The 15,449-nt window shown below is 48.9% G+C and overlaps 1 long non-coding RNA gene across 1 annotated transcript in view; it reads left to right on the top strand.

The window, feature by feature from the left end:
• The window catches only part of LOC149329631 (uncharacterized), a 51,626-nt gene extending 40,611 nt beyond the window's left edge, over nt 1-11,015 (top strand). The window contains exon 3 of the long non-coding RNA XR_016285450.1: nt 10,533-11,015. This is a non-coding gene — a long non-coding RNA (uncharacterized LOC149329631). The remainder of the gene's footprint in view (nt 1-10,532) is intronic.
• The last annotated feature ends 4,434 nt before the right edge of the window (nt 11,016-15,449 follow it).

Genomic DNA, 15,449 nt, shown 5'->3' with positions numbered 1-15,449 from the left:
GGCTTTCTTTAGAAACTTACAAACAAGTGAAAACTCGACAAGTGTTTGCTCGCCTAAAAGCAATGTGGGATGAAATGGAATGTGTTCATTGTAAAATGCCGTAAAAAACTTTTCATCACCATTTATTAGACCCTTAAAGGCCCCTGGGAGGGGGTATTACATAAGGGGGGGGGGGAGTAGTACATTCATCATGACTCACATTGGTGGGGAAAAAAAGAATTAAAAAAAAAGAACAAACAAGAAAACACACACACACAACAAAAGCATAAAGAGAAATAAAGTCACGAAAGGGAAATGAAACCATTTATACAGCAAGATAACACATCAGACGTTCTTTAAACCTTTCTGGATCGCTTTCAGTGACAACCGATTCTGGAAGCCGATTCCAGTCTTGAATAGCGGCTGGCAAAAAAGATTTGTTAAAGGCATTAGTTGATCCGTGTAAACGTTGGATGCTCATGGAGTTGAATAAACGGGATGACGTGCGCACAGGAGGGACTAGAAGGGACTCGCGTAGGTTAGGAAAATTGTGATATAATTTGTGCAATAAACATAAGCGAGAAACTTTGCGTCTAAGGGCTAGTGGGCTGATAGCGATGGATGACTTGATAGCGGTAATGCTGTGGTGAAAATCGTAATCTGAAGTAATGAAGCGTGCCGCACGATTCTGAATGGATTCAATGGTGTTAATTAAGTAAGCCTGGTGAGGAGACCAAATTGCTGATGCGTACTCAAGTTTAGTGCGAATGAAAGTCTCGTATGCTAGTTTACGGATTCATCATCATCCGCAAGTACTTCTAAGTACTTCATTTCTAAGTACTTCGAGATGCGAACAAGCAATTAAGATGTGATTTACTGTGAGCTCCTCACCACACATTTCACACAGAGGTCTGTCTTTTTTTGTTAATAAGAAGTTATGGGTGATGTGTGTGTGACCTATGCGTAAACGACATAAAATTACTTCGATAAAACGCTCTTTATGGCGGCATGATTTCCATTCTTTTAAAATGGGCTTTACAGTATGCAGCTTGTTGTTTCCATCATTTTCCCAAGAGGCTTGCCATTTGGCTCTTAGTTTGTTACGTACTAACTTCATGTAATCCCTAGGAGGCAAATTCACATGTTTTATTTCCATGGTTCCGGCTTGTGCAGCACACATGTCGGCTCTCTCATTATCCCTGATGCCAACCTGACTGGGAACCCAGCAGAATTTTATAACATGTTTTTGTGTTGTGATCTTTACTATGTTGTGTATGATGCTTCCTATCAGTGGCTCCGTGGCATTTTTGGATTTTAATGCTGTAAGAACGCTCAGTGAATCTGTATAAATGATGCTGTTTTTGATGTTTTCATTTGTTATTTTCTGTACCGCAACACAAATGGCATAACACTCAGCGGTGAAAACTGTAGCACAAGACGGCAGTCGTACTGCATTTTTATTTTCTCCTTGTATTACTGCGCTTCCTACATGAGCATGAGTTTTTGACCCGTCAGTATAAAATGACGTGTAATTTCTGTATTTTTCTTGTAGTGCTAGATATACTTGTATTATATGGTCGTGTGGTGTACAGGTTTTCCTGAGGCGTGTTAGTGTGACGTCACACACTGTGGGGAGAGTGTACCACGGTGGTAGCGCTTCGTGTCTCGGGGCAATATTTTTGATTTCGTTTAGTATGTTCAGAGTTTGACATTTTTCTTCGAAGCGCAAGAGCAACGGCTTAATCGCATGGGGCTTGTTGTTGAAGAGTATTCGGGATGGGCATTTCGTGACAATTGGGTAACAGAGATGTTTGGGCTGAGAAAGGATTTTGAGGATGTATGTACAAGTTAGTGCTGTTCTTTGATCTTCTAAGGAAGGTTCATTAGTTTCCACATACAGACTTGCTATTGGTGAAGTTCTGTAAGCACCGGAAGACAACCTTAAACCAAGATTGTGGACAGGATCCAGTCGTTTTATGTAGGACGGTCTTGCTGAGCCATATACTATGGACCCATAGTCTAACTTAGAGCGAACCAGAGAACGATATATATGTAACAGGGAAGCTCTATCAGACCCCCAGCGTTTTCTTGATAGTATTTTCAGCACATTGAAGGCCAGGGAAGCTTTTTTCTTTAAGCTGTTTATATGTGGCAAGAAAGTGAGCTTTTTATCGAAAGTTATCCCTAGGAATTTATGCTCTTGTTTGACAGGTAGTGGGGTTTGGTTTAAATATAGTGTGGGGTCGGCCGGTAGGCCTCGTCTCAAAGAGAACAGAACCGGTACTGTTTTCTGAGGGGAAAATCTAAATCCGTTTCTATCTGCCCAGGTAGCCAGTTTATTTATTGTTATTTGTATTTGCCGCTCACAGGTAGGTATGCTGGAAGACGTGCATGCTATTTGGAGGTCGTCTACGTAAACTGAGTACATTATCGATTTTGGGATTACTTTTCCTATGGAGTTCATTTTGATGACAAATAAGGTCGTGCTGAGGATGCACCCTTGGGGCACTCCAGTTTCTTGGATAAAAGTCTTGGAGAAGGTTGCGCCTAGGCGGACTCTGAACGTTCGATTGGTCAGGAAGTCGCTCGAACAGCTCAGCATCCTGCCGCGGATACCTAGGTCCGCTAGGTCACGGAGGATACCGAACCTCCACGTGGTATCGTAAGCCTTCTCCAGATCAAAGAAGACTCCGATACAGTGTTGGCTGTGGATGAACGCTTCCCGGACTGTGTTCTCAAAGCGTACAAGGTGATCGGTTGTGGAACATGTCTTTTTAAAACCGCACTGGTGTATATCTAAAAGTTGCTGGGACTGAAGTATGAAGGTTAGTCTGATGTTTAGAATGCTTTCGAATGATTTTGCTATACAGCTAGTTAATGCTATTGGCCTGTAACTGGTGGGACTAGTTTGTGGTTTGCCAGGTTTTAGAAAGGGTACTATGATTGCTTCTTTCCATGCTTGGGGGATTTCTCCACTCATCTATATTTTATTCAAAAATTTTAGGAGAGCCTCTATGGCAGCCTCAGAGAGGTGAGCAAGCATGGCATAATGTATATTGTCTGGGCCTGGTGCTGTCATTTTACCGGATGTTAGTACTGTGTTTAGTTCCTGCATGGTAATAAGCTGATTGTAGTCTTCATGTATGCATGTTCCAAAGGGCAGGCTTTGTTTTTCTACTATTGCTTTGTGCTTTTGAAATGTGTGTGTGTGTAGTTGGATGCGCTTGAAACTGTGGAAAAATGCTCACCCAATATGTTGGCCTGCTCTTCTAATGTTGTTTGAGTACCGCGTGTTGTTAGCATTGGAAATGTGAATGGAGTGAAATTTCCTGTGAATTTCCGCACCTGCTCCCACATTTTCTTTGATGATATTGAGCTGTTTATGGAGGATATGTACTCTTGCCATGATGCCCTTTCTGCGCTGCGTCTAATGTATCGTGCTTTGGCTCTAGCCCTTTTGAAGATGAGCAAGTTTCCTGCAGTGGGATATCTGCGAAGGTTGCCCCAAGCCTTGTTTTGCTGCTTTTTAGCCATTGAGCATTCATTTGACCACCAAACTTTATGTGTTTTTCGTGAAATCTCAGACGTTTGTGGGATGGCTTCTATTGCTGCAGATATTAAGCATGTGACAAATTTTTCATTTAGTTCTTCTATAGTAAGGGTTTTTGGCATATTCTTTTTCTAGTGTGGCCTTCGTTCTGAAAAGTGCCCAATCGGCGAGGTGAATTTTCCATCGCCGTGGCTTCGTAGGGAGGATGAATGTAGCTGATGTTAGTTTTAAAACCGTAGGTAAGTGATCACTTCCCCGGGGGTCATCTAAAACATCCCAAATAAAATCATTAAAAACAGATGGTGATGTAAATGCTAAATCGAGGCAGGTGATTTTTCCAGAGCTGGGGCAGCAGTACGTGGCTTTTCCCGTATTCATTAAACATATGTCATTCGAAGGAATAAAATCCTCGATGAGCTGACCCCTGGAATCAGTATGCTCACTTCCCCAGAATGAGGAGTGTGCGTTAAAATACCCTATTATTACATATGGCTCTGGCAACTGTTCCAGAAGTTCTTCTAGGTCATGCATGGCTATTGTGTTGTGTGGTGGTATGTACACAGAGCATATTGTTATTGTTTTATGGCTAATGATGTTTACTGCGACCGCTTCTAAGTTCGTCTTTAATGATACCTCTCTTGCAGGGACATCGCTTTGCGTTATGATAGCGACGCCTCCTGAGAGTCGGCTAGCTTGTACTCGGTCTTTCCGGAAAATATTATATTTTTTTAAGATGTTTGTGTGCTGTGGCCCAACGTTCGTTTCTTGCAGGCACACAGCTGTAGGTGCCATTGTTTTGAGCATATCGGTTATGTCTGTGTAGTTTCTGTGTAGACCTCTACAGTTCCATTGTATTAGATACGCCATTGTGATAAGTTGGGGATTGGGGAAAGTTACTTATTCTCAGGGACAATGATTCGTGGTTTCCCTTTTTTCTCTAGGGAGTCTCGCCGCCGCTGCAGCGGTGGCGAACCAGGAGTTGTATCCATCGCCACTTGCGTGGCGCCGGATTACCGCGGAGAATCCGCGGATACTTGTGTTTTAGATGTCAGCGGACTTTCGCTGACATCCGTCTCCTCCACGGTGGACGTGGAGGATGTTTCTTGTTTCCGATGGCCCGTGGCCTTCGCATTCCTCTTTTTTGTTGGCACCAGTGAACCATGCTCTGCTCCAGGGGCAGAGTCTCTTGGGTCAGCAGTTGCCTTCTTAGAGGGGTGGGGCAACAGGTCCAGTTCAGCAGAGCTGTTCTGGGTGTCTGTCGCCGAGGATGCCGCTGCTGAAAGTGGGGCCTGAGGGCCTCCGGCGAGGATCGCGTGGTCTTCCCGCGAAATTTTCAGCCCTGTGGACTGTGTCACCGACTTCTGTGGTGGGGACTTGGTTGTCGACCCCAGGTCCTTCGGATCGACCTGTGTGCCGACAGAAACTGAAGGCGGCGGCGGTCCCCGCGTCACCGCTTCAGAGTATGTCCCTTTCTGTTGGAAAGAGACGCGTTTTTTTGCTTCAAGGTAGGACAGGTTTTCTGTGGTCTTCAAAGTTATGATTTGTTTTTCTGTTTTCCAGACTGGGCATGACCTGGAGTACGCACCATGTGCGCCATTGCAGTTGATGCACTTTGGTGTGCGTTCGCATCTTTCTTCTGTATGTGCGTCTTCTGCGCATGTGACACAAGTGGGTTTGCCTCGGCAGGCCAACATGCTGTGTCCAAAGCGCTGGCACTTGAAACATCGTCTCGGATTCGGTATGTATGGGCGGACTTTACAATGGAGGTATTAAAGACGTTCGCGTAAACTCGCGCAAAAACGTTGTTGCTGTTGACGTCCATCATGCGCCAGCACTCGAATCACTGCGGGTCATCACTGAACTCGGAGGCATGTCGGTCCGTACAGTTATCCCGCTCGGCGAGGACGTTTCTTCTGGCGTCATCTATGACGTCGATGAGACGATCACGCAAGAAGATCTGCCCATACTTGTGAAGCCAGGAAACGAAGGCACCGTGATTCTCCGAGTTTCACGTCTTGGGAAAGCTCGCTGTGTCAAGATTGTCTTCAAAGGCGACAGCCTTCCGTCACATGTGAAGGTAGGCCTTTTTCGTCACGCAGTACGGCCATTCATACCAAAGCCCCTACAATGCACCAATTGTATGAAACTGGGCCATGTTAGCGGAGTCTGCGGCAACGCGAGTGTGTGTTCCCGGTGTGCCGAGCCTCATGATTCTGAGACATGCACAGCACAAATTCTCAGGTGTTCAAACTGCAGCGGTCCCCATGACGCCTCATCTAGAGACTGCCCGCGGCTAAAAGCAGAGCGTGCTGTCCTAAGACAAATGGTCCGAGAAAACTCGACGCACCGCGAAGCCGCCGCGATCGTTCGCAAGAGACGTGCCCGACGCAAGAGGAAATCCAGACAGGCTGCTGCCAATGACAGCCGCAACGACGCGCTGTTGGCGCCTCCTGCTCATCCTCCTCCACCTCCTGTTCCTCCTCGCCCCAGTGTGCTCCGTCCACCCTCTGTGGACAAGGGTGGCCAGATGTCATCAGGTTCCGATCCTTGGCCAGCGCTTCCGCCATTATGTCCTCCTGAGGCCCCTCCACGTAAGCTCCCATCGCTGAGCACGTCGGCCGCTGCAGACGGGCTCCCGGAGCAAGACCGCCAAACCCTTGTGATTTTAAAGACCGTGGTCAACGCAATTCGGCCTCTCCTACAGGCTCTGCAATCCCCAACTGCTCGAAGCGTTTTACTAGTGCTGGACTCCCTGGGTTCAGCACTTCAAGGACTTTAATCCATAATGGCTGGCCACCTTCCCACCTTTCGTGAGGAAGTCAGAGGCGCCACGATCTTCCAATGGAACGCAAGAGGTCTGAGGTCGCGAATGTCAAGTTTTCGTCCTTACGTATTCACTAACTACTTCCCGATATTGGTAATCTGCGAGCCCAAATTATCAGGAGCAATCAGGCTCTCCGGGTTCGAATCTTTCTTCGCCCCTACATGCGGGGAGCGCAGCCAAGTCTTGGTATACCTCCGCACTGACATGACGTATGTTTGCTGCCCAGTTCCACCTCACAATGACAATCAATACGCGTGTTTCTTAATCAAGACAAAAACGCTAGAATTCACACTGATTGCAGCATATGTGTCACCCTCCTCTCAATTAGACTGCGAAAGGCTGAAGGCCATCATGGAAGAAACCCGTGCTCCTTGGATCATTACTGGCGATTTTAACGCCCACCATTTGCTATGGAGAAGCACCAGAATTAACGCCAAAGGAAGGCGTCTGGCGTTATTTGCTTCCGACAATGATCTGTATGTTATGAATGACGGCAGTCCGACATACCTGCGCGGCTGTCACTACAGCAGCTGCCTGGACCTGACATTAGTTTCAAGGTCGTTGCACCGGAGTGTTCGCTGGTTTTGTGATGTGGAGACCCATGGAAGTGACCACATTCCTACCTACCTCAAAATAAACGGCCTTGTTGCGTCCACCCCAGCCCAACTCGCGCGAATCGACTGGGCAGTATTTCGAAAACATATGGAGGAGACGAGCAAAGAAGCCCTCACTGGCAGGCTGGAGCACACTATAGCTAATGCTATGAACGTTGCGAGATGTCACATCACGTCCTCAAGAATACGCAGTGATTTCCATATTGAACTAGAACGCCTGCGTGCTCTTCGGCGGCGAGCAGAAAAGCGATACAGACGAACCAAGTGCTTAAATGATCTACGGGAGGCGATACGTACGCAGAAAAAAATCAAACGAAGATTGGATCAGCTGGCGAACCAGCGCTGGCGGTCCTTTTGTCAGCACTTGGATCCCCGCAAGCCCATGTCCCTCATATGGCGTACTGTGCGGGGCCTTCGTACGCTTCCGCAACAAAGACAACCATTCTATGCGTTGGCTGTCTATCAAGATCGACAGCAGTCTGAAGTAGCAACGGACTACTGCAGAAAAATTGCTGGTGTACCAACTGCTTCGAGTTCCCGGCGTGTTCCTCCTGCCTCACGGGTCTCAGCCATGGATGTCCTTTTTTCTCGCGAGGAACTCGACGCTGCTCTTGCAGGATGTCGGCGTTCGTCTTCACCAGGGCCAGATGGAATCACATATGCTGCGCTGTCCCACCTTGGCCACGACGCGCGAGAAGAGCTCCTCAAACGTTACAACGACTCTTGGCTCGACGGTGCTGTTCCTCAAGAATGGAGATCGAGTCGATTGATACCCCTACTAAAACCAGGGAAATCTCCACTCGAGCTCTCATCGTATAGGCCAATAGCTTTGGCCAGTTGCGTAGGAAAGGTCATGGAGAAAATGATTTTGTCGCGCCTTGAGTGGTACCTCGAACACTACAAAATATACCCCGACGCTATGGCCGGCTTCAGGCGGGGTCGCTCCTCTATTGACAACGTCGTTGACCTCGTATCCACGGTTCAACAACAGAAGCACTTGAAACGTTTGTCAGTGGCACTCTTTCTGGATGTAGAAGGTGCCTACGACAACGTGACCCATGAGGCCATCCTTGATGCGCTGGAAACTGTGGGCATCGGTGGTCGGATGTTTGCGTGGATAGAGAGCTATCTGTCCAAAAGATCATTTTTTATCCAATGTGATGATGGCCCGACGCCTGCGCATTACACCTACCGTGGCGTGCCCCAGGGCGGTGTCCTTAGCCCTACATTGTTTAATCTGACTCTCATCGCCCTCCCTGAGAACCTCCCCAACACCGTCCAGGTGTGTATGTACGCCGATGATATCTGCATTTGGGCCTCCTCTGTGACGCGTCCCCAGGTGCGGGCAAGACTTCAGCGGGCAGCATCGATCACTTCTTCCTATCTCCAGAAGAAAGGTCTCAGCGTTTCACCGGAAAAGTGCGCGCTAGTGGCATTTACACGTAAATGTATGACTCCATATCCGGTACGCATCGACGGTCAAGTCATTTCTTACAGCAAATCTCATCGTTTCCTAGGGATCCTGATCGACCGCAATTTATCATGGAGCCCGCATTGCACTCTACTAAAAAAAAAGCTAACATCTATCGCTCATTTACTTCGATTTCTGGGAGGAAAATCATGGGGCTCGTCGGTCCAGTCAATGCTGGAGTTGTACAGAGCTCTATTTGTGGGATGCTTGCGGTACAGTACACCTGTACTCTCAAACACGTGCAAAACTAACATGCGTGCCCTCCAGTCAGTGCAGGATCAGGCCCTTCGCACATGCCTAGGTCTCCCTCGGAGCGCATCAACACTGGGTAGCATTGCACTCGCCAAAGACCACCCGATCTCTACTTATATTGTCCTAGACTGCTTGCGAATGCACATACGTCATATGTCAAGGATTCCACAGCATCACCTTGCGCCTTTGCCACTGCAGAGACCACATTCTGCATTTGCGAAGGTGATAACGACGAAACAGTCGTCGATCCCACAACAGTTCACCCCGGCAGCACTACCTCCCTCTCCTCTGTGGTGTACGCGGCTCCCATGTGTGCGCCTTGCTATTCCGGGGATAGCGAAGAAGTCAAATTTATCGACGCCAGCCATTAAGCAACTGACACTGTCCATGCTCCACTTCGAATATTTTGACCGTACTCACGTCTATACGGATGGATCAGTAACCTCTACTAGTTCTGCTTGCGCTGTGGTCGTTCCTGCGCGACAGACTCAAATTCACCAACAAATTTCGCATCGGACTACCTCTACTGGAGCAGAGTTGGCCGCGCTTCTTGCGGCGGTACAGTATATCTCACAACAATCACCTCAAAAATGGGCTGTTTTCTGTGATTCAAAAGCTGCCCTAGAATGTCTTCAATCTGCCTTGAGACATAGCGACCATGAGCAACTTATAGCGGAGATACGATATCTGCATCACCAGGCAATCGAACAAGACCATGAAATCATCTTCCAGTGGGTACCAGGCCATAGCGGCATTGTTGGTAATGCCTTAGCTGACGATGCTGCTCGATCGGCTCGGCGTTCACAAACGCCTATTCCCATCTCATTTCAATGGCTGACTCTCCTGCGTGTGGCCAGTGTGGTTGTGACGAGACGATCAGCCACCTCCTCGGTAACTGCCCTCGTTTTGAGCGAGAGCGCGGTTGCCTAGTTGCTTCTCTGCTCCGCTTGGACTCGCGTCCTTTAACAGAGTCTAACGTTCTGGGGCCTTGGACACAACCTTCCAGACAACGGAAAGCGGTGAAAGCGCTCCTGAATTTCCTAAGGGACTCGGGGTTGCATTCCCGCCTATAATCTTTATGTTTTCAGTGCGCGCCCTCTGTCCCTGTGACATAGAGGTCGATGGACACTTGACAGACTCATTTCTTTGCCGCTGTTTTTCCTTTTTTCCCCTTTGTTCCCCTCCCCAAGTGTAGGGTAGCCAACTGGGCATCGCCTGGTTAACCTCCCTGCCTTTCCGTCCTTTTTTCTCTCTCTCTCTCTCTATGCGGCATGGATGGAGTCATGCAGAGTTGTGCTATTGAAAGTTAGTACAATATGTTTGGTCTTGATTTCAGCATTGTTTCTCCGGATGGTTATTCGTCGGGCTGCTATTACTCCCTGTTCGGCTAGTTCTTCTTCCATTTCCGCATCGGTACTCTGTAGGAGTTCATATTCAGATATGACGCCCTTTGAGTGGTTCAGGGTGCGGTGCGGGGTTACCTGTATGCTCATTTCTCCAAGATTCTGTAATGACATCAGTTTGGTGCTCTGTTCTTTTGTGTTTATTTCTACAAGGAGGTCTCCGGTTCGTTGCTTTTTTGCTTTGTAGTCTTTGCCTACACAACTTTTTAGGGTGTTGGCGATGACAAATGCAGATAGGTTGGCTACCGGTACATTAGTGTTTGAGTGAAGCATAAAAAACTTCGCAAACGTTTCTGGCTTCTGTGGACTCAGTTTCTTCACATCGGTGCGACCCCTTTTCGGGGGTCGATCAGATTTTTTTTTGCAGCTTTTTCCATACGGCATGTATAAACTAAGGGTTCCTGATACTTTGTCGCCTCTGATTCACCCTTATACACAGAGGAAGGTCCCGGGACTCCCCGCCTGGTAGACAGACGAGGAGCCCATCGGCCGAGGATTGACCACTTCCTCGACCGCCACCGTTCAAGGTTTCTTCCCTCCACCTTTCAACCTATCGCCACGGTACGGATGACAGCTTCGGTATGGGGACTAAGGGTCCGTGGTGGCGCCAAGCACCAACACCTCGTTACACAAGGTGCCCTTGCGGGCTGCCCTTTAAGGGTAACGGAGTGGATTCCAAGAGAAGGCAAACGTAGCAGGGGGCGGCAGAAAGTTAGGTGGGCGGATGAGATTAAGAAGCTTGCGGGGATACGGTGGCCACAACTGGCAAAGGACATCGTAGATGAAATCAAGAGGAATAAATGGGGCCTAAGCGGAGCCGCGGTGGCTCAGTGGCCCTCCCTTGCCTGGCGCATACTGCAATTTAGCTGCCGATGCGAAGATCCAGCTTCACGCAACCTGATTTGGGCATACGGTCACCAGGGACTCCAGGGAAACAAACAGGCCGATCAGGCCGCTCGCGCACTCTCTCCCCGGGCTATCTCCCTGTCCTTGGAAGCCTACTCCGAATCAGACAATCTGGCCCTTACATTCAAACAAATCACCGATTACTACAAGGAGGAGCACCGGCACTACCCGACCCCTTATAAGAGACTGGACGCGCTGACGAGCGCCTCCTCATCAAAACTCTAACACTGTACTGTGCCCGGCGGGGCTTAAGTATTTCAACACATCCTTTGACGGCGCGTGCCAGCTCTGTGGGGAGGTGGTTGACACCTCCCGCATGGTTTGGGAGTGCCCATCTATTCCCCCCCCCCCCCCCCCCGCCTCAGCCCCACCAGAGAGGACTGGGAGGCGGTCCTGTTCGGCTGTCAAGACCTCAAGACCCAAAAAAGGTCTCGGTTCAACGGACGAGGATGGCGTTGCTTGCCAATGCGATTACGGAATAGGGGCTTCACCTAGTATTGTGAGGGGAAGGTGCCAATAGGGCCCTACCCCAATCACATCTCTGTAATTGTTTAATTGTTGATAAATGTTTTTCGCCACCGCCACGACGGCCCCTCTTCCTTTCTTCTACCAAATTCTTCACCATAGTACTCGCGACGGCGATCCAACTCATCGCTCAATCATATGGGTCCCCGGCCACCAAGGCATGCCATGTAACGAAGCCGCCCATGAGGTAGCCCGCGCACTCACTCACCGGGCACCAGGCATTCCTTCGGAGGACCTTAACCCAGATCACAGCCCTCTTATTTCTTCTCAAGACTTTGCTGAGCACTAACGTGCCGCACGCCGGCGCTACCAGGTTCCTATGAAGGGACTGGGTAAAGCTGGCGAACGAACTCTCCTCAGGCTCTTTACAAACATTAAAAACACCCTGCTGTGTCCGGCGGTTCTCAAGCACTTTAATCCTTTTTGGAAGGCCGCTGCTCATTTTGTGAGGAGGTGGCCGACACCTTCCACATGGTTTGGGCATGCATGAAAAATCCTTCTCTCCCCCCCATCACCCCTTCCCCTACCCGCGAGGACTGGGGGGCGGCCCTGCCCGGCTGCCAGGAACTATCCGCCCAACAGGGCCTGGTTCGGAGGACGTGCGCAGTGGCCATGACCAACGAGATCCCGGAATGAGGGAGTCCGCCAAGTATTGCAAGGGGCGAGACCCACTAGGAGCCTCTCAGGGGCAAGCACCTCTCTGTAAATATTGTAAGGGAAGACTTCACGTAAGACGTTTATTCTAGCCCTTTCGCCAGAGACGTCTTCCAAGCGAACAGCCTCAAGCGATGACGATGGGAATCTTCAGGTGAAAGAGAATGAAGTCGCAGCCAGAGAGGCGACGACGACGAAGGCGAATAAATTGCTTACAATATAGCCGAATAAATGCTTTTCACCACCACCACCCCCTTCCTTTTTTCAGTCCCTCCTTTATCCATTTCCCTACGGCGCGGTTAGGGTGTCCACCGAGATATGTGCGACAATTACTGCGTCATTTCCTTTCCTCAAAACCAATTTTCATTTTCAGGGAATGTAATGCGAAGGCAAGATAACCACTGATCTTTCAGGGTAACGGAGCGGATTCCAAAGGAAACCAAACACAGCAGGGGGGGGAGGGGGGGGGGGGGGGCATAAAGTTGGGTGAGAGGATGAGATTAAGAAGATTGCGGGGATACGGGTACCGCAGCTGGCAAAAAGAAAGGGTTATTAGATAGAGAGACACGGGAGAGGTCTTTGCCCAGCAGTTGGCGTAGTCAGGCTGATGATGATCAGGAGGAAGTACGTTGCTACAAAAAACTGAATCGATTCGTTCTAAACCCCCTCTACACACTTAACAGAACGCACGTGCCTCTAAAGTGAGTATTAGGAAACTTGCTTAATTTGATGCTTAACTAATTAAACAGAATTTTAAAGATACACTGAGGAGCGCCACACGACGGGAAACAATATGTCTGGTTGAACCCAGATCCGATTCACCACTTTTTTTAATCACTGGTTCAAGTTACGTGAAACACCCTGTACAGCAAGCTTGCCAAAATGTAAATAGACGAGGAGGGAGAGTATAGCCTAGGATGTGATCATAGATGTATTATTCTGCATTTGCGTCCCCTGATCAAAAGAGAAATGTATAAAACACAAAAAAAACGAAAGCAAAATTCAACGTCCAACAAATAGCGCTAATAGCAGCAGGCGTTGAGAAAGCATAAGATTAACGCCCCATGGAAAAGTGGGATTGTAATTAGAACTACTCAGCAGTATGGAAATGGAACAAGCAAAGTTACAAACCGCTGGGAAGGAAAGAGGAAACCACGAGGCTGACGCAGTAAGGAATTTAAGGAGGTCATTGAACAACTACGGGTGGCTTCAGGGAAACAGAGAGGAAGGAATAGACCGAAAATGGGAATCTTATCGATGATAGAAACTGCTTGTATAGGTCCTCGTCCAGAGTAAAATAAAGTAATCCCCTGATCGCGCAGCTAAAGGTGGGCCAAGGAAATTTTGGAACCATATAAGTTGTTTGGGTAAAAAAAAAGCGAAGCGCAAGAGGAGGGTGCACGCTGCTGCAGGTACCGCAGAAGCCCGCAGCAACCACACAGACTTTTTTTTTTATACTGGACGTTTTGTTTCATGAACGTTTATGAAACAAAACGTCCAGTAAAAAAAAAAGCGTGCGTGGTATCTTTCGGATGTCTTGTCCACGTGTCCTTGCTGTGGCCTTCCTCGGTACCTACAGCAGTGTGCCGATCGATATACAAATATAAAGGTACAGTCGGGGACAAAAGTCTCCGGACCACGTGTTCCTCAAACAAAGCTTATAGCTCTACTATCAGACAGCAGCTGGAGACCGCACTTGTGGAGATGAAAGAACAAAAATTTAACTTTTGCCTCCACAAGGGTGGTCCCCAGCCGCCGACTATTAGCAAAGCTATCGGCTTCGTTAGAGGAACACGTGGTCCGGAGACTTTTGTCCCCGACTGTACCTTCATTAAACAAAGTTATAAGTCGGAGTCCCTCCTGTTTTCATGTTCACGATATGGGCTATGCCTTAGTTAATGTCTCCGAAGGTTTTAATCGCCTGAGGTTCTTTAACGTGCACTGACATCGCACAGCACATGGGCCTCTAGCATGTCGCCTCCGTGGAAACGTGATCGCCGCGGGATCGAACCAGCGTCTTTTGGGCCCAGCGGCCACAGCGCCGGCTTTCGTCATGTTGATGTCTTGTAATTTTGCAGTAGAAGCGTGTGAACTAAACAGTGCAGAACGAATTGGTGGTAAGTGCTGCTTCGCTAGCCAGTTAACCATTACTGTGGGCACTTCGTTTTCGCAGTTTGTACGAGTCTTCGTCTATGGTCCCCAACGCGACAAAGCGAATAATTTGTTCCAGTGAACCATGCCGGCAGCCGCCGAACAACGTGCAAAACCCGACCAAAAAGGCGGGGAGAACACGATACCAGGAACCACCCTGATGGCCACCATTGGACGCTAGGGCCTAACCTTCTTGTAAGCTTTCCGCGTATAATGAGGCCATTACGTTCATTCACTTCATAAGCGGTTACAAGCCACATTATTTTTTTTAGCCTCCAGCAGCAAGGAATTCTTGTTCCGCGGAATCAATGCAAGGATGAGCCTGATTGTAAGGGAAAACGTTTCCGTGGGGCCGTCGCTATCTTCAAACGATTCTGCAATGTCTCTGCGCGTCGTCAACAGTCAGCGCGAAATCCGCGTTCCTTTCCACCCCCCCCCCCCCCCCTCTCTGATTATGATGTTCATCCTGTCCCACAAAAGTAACTGCTCGGGCGCTGTCACCCTCGAAAGAGAAGCTAGGCCTCTTTCTCCTCACATCATGGCGCCTTGTGTTTCGCAATACACTCCAGAATGCGTGTGGTGCGGAGAGATAGCCACCCTCTACCATTCCACATGGGGCTGTCGGGCGAGCCCGATAGAGCCCAAAATTACAAACCTGTCAGTCGAGCAGCGGGAGGAGCTTCTGTCCAGCTCCGACCCGCAAGATCAGCTTGCGCTGGTTGAGCGGGCCGAGGAGGCAGCAAGAACCAATGGGACCCTGTACCTAGAAACACCACCTGCTGCTCAAGACCCCAACCCCTAAACCCCGTCCCGTTTTGCGGAATGAACTTTATACTACTACTCCATAATGCTCACAGTTGAGCAGTCATAGAAAATGCAGTTCGAAATTCCCACTGACGAGCATGATTGGTCCGTTCATATACCGAACATCATTGCCTTGAGATATATTATAAACACCCTGGCTACAACACAACTGTGGGAGTGTGGGGAGCGCAGGTACTTTGTGCAGCCAAGTCAAGTTTGCAATTTCCACAATCCTGCTGCTTCTACAGACCATCTCGTTGACGCTGCGGCATTGTCGCACGGAATGCAATAAGTGACGTGCTCACTGTGTGCCGGT

The sequence above is a fragment of the Amblyomma mixtum genome, chromosome 9 (genome assembly GCF_055824585.1).
Source record: "Amblyomma mixtum isolate Tamu chromosome 9, ASM5582458v1, whole genome shotgun sequence".
In the NCBI taxonomy this organism is placed as follows: domain Eukaryota; kingdom Metazoa; phylum Arthropoda; class Arachnida; order Ixodida; family Ixodidae; genus Amblyomma; species Amblyomma mixtum.
Note: the sequence above shows the minus strand (reverse complement) of the source record. Positions and strands in the feature narration are given on the sequence as shown.